This window comes from Urocitellus parryii, chromosome 10, assembly GCF_045843805.1.
Source record: "Urocitellus parryii isolate mUroPar1 chromosome 10, mUroPar1.hap1, whole genome shotgun sequence".
Classification (NCBI taxonomy): domain Eukaryota; kingdom Metazoa; phylum Chordata; class Mammalia; order Rodentia; family Sciuridae; genus Urocitellus; species Urocitellus parryii.
This window is the reverse complement of record NC_135540.1, coordinates 142490582-142496374: the sequence shown is the minus strand read 5'-3', so window position 1 is coordinate 142496374 and position 5793 is coordinate 142490582.

Genomic DNA, 5793 nt, shown 5'->3' with positions numbered 1-5793 from the left:
GGAATCCCTAACCTGAGTCCCTCCAGGGTGGGCAGCAGCCAGGGGCGCCCGTGTGCCTGGGCCGAGTACACACCATCTGCCCCACTCAGAGGCACCGCCCAGTGCCCAAGCATAACCCGACTTGAGACCGAAGGCTGTCTGTTTGCAGGGCCAGCTACATGAAAGTGAACCACAGGTCCTTTCCAGGGGTCCCCCCAACCACTGGGGGACCAGCCACCCCCAGGGTGTGGCTCCCATGTCCAGTGGGCTTGGTGCCAAGGGTTGAGGCCCCTGAGTCACCCCCTGGACACACCATGGTGCCACCAGTCTGGGCCCAGCATGACCTTACCCAGCCCCACCCTGGGAAGCCTCAGATGCCTACCTGTTTGAGAGCCCCCCTGTTCCCATGCCCAAGCCATGCCCGTGAACCCCTCATCTCCCAGGGGAGGCTCCAGGGGATAAGGGTGTCATGGTTGCTCATCGGGTTGGGGAGGAGGAGTAAGCAGCTGGCAGCCATCTGGGGTGGAGTGGGTGGGAGAGAGGTGCCACTGTGCCAGGGGAAGTCACTTACAAAGCACAAAGTCAAAGGTGTCGAGACGGAGGACACAGGCCCTAAACCCCAAGCAGTGCCTTTCTAGGCAGCAGCCCTGGGACGGCACTGGCCACTGATGTCCCGGTCAGCAGCTCTGCCCTGAACATCAACAGAGCTTCGCTCTCAGGGCATCAGGAAGCCCAGAGCTGAAACTCACCCCCCAGGGTTCTTCTCTGGGAGGGGCAGGAGGGCTTCAGCTTCCCCCCGGGACTCAGCTCACTGAGGGGAGCTGCCGCGCTCCCACGGCCCCCAAACCCCCAGGCTGGCTGCTCACCTGCGTGGCCAGGGGGCACCCCAGGGCAGTGCAGACTGGAGCTCCTGCCTCAGCCGCAGCCCTATGGTGGCCGTGGACCCCGGCACCGCCCCTAGCATTCCCTCCCACAAAGTGCCACAGGGGCCCACAGCGGGTCAGCAAAACAGACTGGCCTGGCCTGGGCCCTGGAACCTGTGCCATCTGTGGGGGCAAGGGACGGGCCGTGGCCCCAAAACCACAGAGTCTAGCCTCGAAGCCTGTGCTGGAGACCAGGCCATCCCACCCAGGCCCAGAGGCCCGCAGGTCCACGTGAGCCGTGCTGTGGGCAGACAGCCAGGAGGTGAGTGCAGGTCACTCCTGAGCTGGACAGACGGCACTGAGGCCACAAGCCCCAGACCCAGGGCCCGGGGCTGGCTCCTTCCCAGACGCTCTCCTTGGCATGAGGACTGCAGCTCCCCCGTGTCCCCTCAAGGCTGTCCTTCTCCATGTCTGTGTCCTGGTCCCCTCTTCTCATCAGGACACTAGGCAGACTGAGGGCCACCCAGAGGGCTCGCTAGCCTTGACTTCTGTAAGGCCCTCTCTTCACGCTCTGAGGTCTGAATCCAGGGGACACGTTCATCCCGGAGCCCCTCCCTTCACCCCCGCTGGGTGGCTGTGGACACGGGCAGCCCTCCCCGCCTCGTCCCCACTGCAGCCCAGGGAGGTGCTGTGTCTGCTGGAAACGAGGAGGCACCTGAGATCGCTGGTGTCCCTGGCTATGGAGGGGAGGAGGGACGGCGGCCCTGGTTGCAGGAGCACTGGTGTCCCCGACTCACCGTGGGCAAGCGGTAGGCCCGAGAGGCGGTGCCACCTCCTGCCGCTCCAGAGGCTGTGCTGGTGGCCATGCAGCCGCAGGGCCAGTCTAGAGTGCTGGCTCCCTGGAGGGTGGCTCCTGAGTGGGGAAGCAGGGTGGACGCCCTCGGAAGCCACAGTGTGGCCTGGGCTCCGTGACTCCCCACTGTGCCACCCTCAGGCGCGTTCTGATTTGGGCTCTGATAGCAGCTGTATTCAAAGGAGCCCAAACTGGAAACGGCCCACAGAGCATTGACTGGAGAGTGGCTCAGCACCCTGGGGCAGCCAGACCACGAGGAGGGGCCACCGCAGCTGCCCCAGAGCCAGGAAGGTCTCCAAGCCCAGGAGAGCAGGGACGCTGCGGCCACTGCCCCAACCCACCTGCACGACACTTGGCTAAAGAACCTTTATTTTTCAGAGCAGTTTTGGGTTCACCGCAAAACTGAGGGGGAAGGACAGAGTGGCCGAGTTGCCCCTGGGCATTCTTGACCTCTCCATCTGTGACCGGGGTACACGGAGGACTGAGCGGGACGCAGGGGTCCTCAGGCTGTGGGAGCACTTCATGCTCAGCAGAGTGTGGCACCCTGGCCAGGGTTCATCCTCAGAGGCTCCACAGACCCTCGGTGGGGCCATCGGGGTTTGCAGATCGTAGGGGAGACTGGTCTCTGCTCCCACCCAGAAGGTTCTGGAAAGGTGCCCCATCTCACGGCTCAGAGCTGAGGAAGAGGATCCTTTCAGCTCCCCCGGCCTCCCGAGAGTCCTGCCGTTTGCTGTAATGATGGAAAACTACCAGGCTGCCCAGGAGCGTGTTATCTGCCATCAGCCAGAGGCACCGGGGCCCAGGGCAGCCGGCAGGAGGATGGGGCGTTTCCCTGCCGGAGAAGGAGGGGACCCTGTGGCTACCCTTACCCTGACGCTCCACCAGCAGTAGGGGCTGTGTGGAAGTCCGGCCAGGCTCCACCTAGCACCAGGAGGGGTCCCTGGAGCCTGGAATAAGATGGAATGGCTTTCCCTGGGGATGAGGGCTCAAACTGGCTCGGTTACCTCCCTGCTGTGTGTCTCAGCACATGCTCCACCTCTCTGAGCTGATCCTGCCGACAGCTATTTCTTTACCTCTTAAAACACCAGGCAGCATGGCGGTCTTCACGCCCATCCCCAAGGCCCAGCCTCCCAAGTCCCCCAGCGCCTTGTCACCTGAGGACAGGGAGGCTGAGACATGTGGCAGGCAGGCCAGGATCCCACTCAGAACATACTGTGGCTGGAGCTGGACTCCCACCACACAAGGGAGGCCCCAGGATGCAGCACGGTGGGCCAGACTCAGACCAGGGCTCCTGAGCAGCGGGAGCCCTCCCATCCCAAGAACCTGCCTCCTTCCTCCTAGGGCACTGCTGCTCTGTGTTGGGGTCCCAGCCAAGGCACAGTGACTGGGACCCCACGGCTCTGAGGCCACCAGCCCCCAGGGAGAGGACAGGGAGCATGCACACACCTCCCCTTGTGTGGCAGGACCACCGGAGGGCCTTCTTTGTCCTCGTCGGGCCAGCACAGGGGCAGCAGTGAGCAGGGACCAACCCACCTGCTGGACAAGGAGGTCTAGAGTAAGCCTCCATCAACAGACCTCAACCTGCACTGGGCAGGGGGCAGAGGGTGCCAAAGGAAGCCCCCGGGGTCACCCCAAGTGTGCCTGCTCCACACAGGTACTTCTGAGGTGTAGGCAATTAGGAATCAACCAACAGAGGAAGAAGGCTCTCTACCCCTGGCCTTGCCTCTCAGGACAGATTCTGCCACAGTACAACACATCCTGCTTTCTGCAGACCACCCCCACCCCTCAGGTCGGCACCAGGGGGACCCCAGCCAGCCTCTCTCCGGCCCTTCCCCGCAGGCGCCTTCCCGCTGCCTGCCTCTGGAGGCCTGCACTGCTTCTCTGAAGCCCAGGGCTCCTGGGGAAGGTGGCCTGTGAGTCCCACTCCTGGGCCTGCTCGGATCAGCTGTGTGATGCCTGCCACCGGGCACTGGCAAAGCCCTGCTTCTCCTGTTGGTCTCTGGCGGGAGGGACCTGTCCAGCTGCGTTTAGGAGGTTGAGGAGAGATCATGAGTCCTCTGAGGGGGCAGGGCTGGGGTGTGGAGGGCTCAGCCGGACAGCACAGCACTGTCCAGCTCTGTCCAGCTGTGCTGTGGAGCCCAGCACCCTGGTTGCAGATGGCAGAGCTGGGGCGGGCCTGCAGGAGGCTCCCCTCGCCCTTGGGGGCTCGCCTTCCCCGTAAGTCCCACACTCTTCACCTTCCTGCCGGCCTGGGCCCTGCCTCCTGCAGGTGCCCAGCCCTAACCCCAGCTGGGGTGGGAGTCTGTTTCTTTCCCCTCCCTTCTCCTCCCAACTTGCCCTCCACAGAGCTGACCATAGAGCACAGGCACCATGGTGGGGACCGACTGCCCCTGCACACCCTGCATGACCTGCAGCTTGGTGGGAAAATCAAGAACTGGATTGGACACCTGGGCAAGAGCCGATGCACCTTTCGCATTACCCCAAGTCGCTGGGACCAGCCCATCTGTAGAGTCTGTTGCCCTCCCCAAGTCTGTGACCCTGCTCACCTGACGCTGCTGCTGCAGAACTTTCTTAGAGAAGAAAGAACTGAGGCAGGGGCAGTGGTGAGGCCCTCGGGTCAGCAGGAGGGCAGGACACAGCTGGCCAGGATGGCACCCAACAGCCTGATGTAGCTCGTAGAAAGAGCAGACTGGCGCCACAGAACTTTCTGGAGTCTGTGTGTGAGGCTGCCCTTCAGAGGTGTGCACAGGACCTGAGTCTCATCCTGGCGCTGGGGCCAGTGCAGAGGGGGCTCCCCTGTACCATGGCCCGGCCCCAGGTCTGGCCCAGAGCCGGGATCCCTCTAAAGTCTCACTAGAAACATCCAGGTCAGCTCTCCTCATGTTTCTAGGATGTATTGATTTTGTCTGGCCTGGAAAAGCAACAAAAATGCTTTTACTGCTCATTTCTGGTGGCATCGGGGAGGCTGAGAGAAGGCACAGCCCCGTGCGCCTGTCCCTGGGGCCTGCAGGCCAATCTGTTGCCAGTGCTGCCCCGTGGGCCGCCAAACACCCGCCCACCCCACTCGCTGTCCCGTAGGCAGGTCCCCCTGTGCCTGTCCCAGTGGATGTGAGCTGGTGAGGCCAGCTCCCTCTGCCCACTGCAGGGGTCTGCAGGCCTGCCTGTCCCCTCATTTAGCTCAGGAGGCCACTGAGCTTCATGGTGGCACACAGTGAGTGTGAGGCAGAAGTGGCTGCTCCCACCCTCCTGCCCCCAGCCAAGGCCCCCCACTCCCAGGCCCAGAGTGCAGACAGGCCTGGAGAGCTACACAGACCAGCAAGTCACAGGCCGTCCCCTTTCTCCAAGCACCTGGGCTGTCCCTGAGCCTGCAGGCAGCTGTCTTGCACAGGAATCAGGCGGTGGCAGGAGGCTGGGCCTCACCGTCAACAGCCACTGTCCCCAGGCGCACCTTCTCACGGCGGCGCTCCAAATGAAAGCTGTTCATTAGAGCGACAGGTTTACCGTTTTGCAGTGAGAACGGCTGGGGCTGCGTCCCCCCAGGAGTGGAGTCATGTGTCTGAGCAGCCTCTGCACTTGCAGGGGACGAGGACTCTCAGTGCCGACGGCTGAGGGAAGAGCTTTATGTGGAGATTTGTCCTCCCTGCGCAGGAGCAAATCACCCCGACGAGCCATGAGTGTGGCTGCTGCAGTTTTATGGCTCCACAGGACGCGGGGGCTGGGATCCTGCCGCTGCTCAGAGCTCCGCTCCAGTCCCTGGGAGCTGGCGATGGTGGCCCGGCTGGGGCGCCTGTCAGGGTGGTCAGGTTCCTGAAGGGGTGTCCAGTCTCCAGCAGTTCAGCCCAGCCCAGGCCACAGCCCAAGCTGTGTCACTCATGGGAGGCTGGAGAGGGCCTCGAGGCAGGCCTGGGCAGAGGGCAGCGCTGCCCCAGCAGCCACCAGCATGGTCCAGGGAGAGACCTTCCCAGGGAAGGAGGTTTCAGAGGGACAGAGGCAGCAGAGAGTCCTCCCACTCCCAGGGCACCAGTCCCTGCCTTAGAGGAAGTAAGTGCCCTGCAGGCCAGGACACCCGAGGGCAGCAGGCACCAGGCCCGTGGGTGG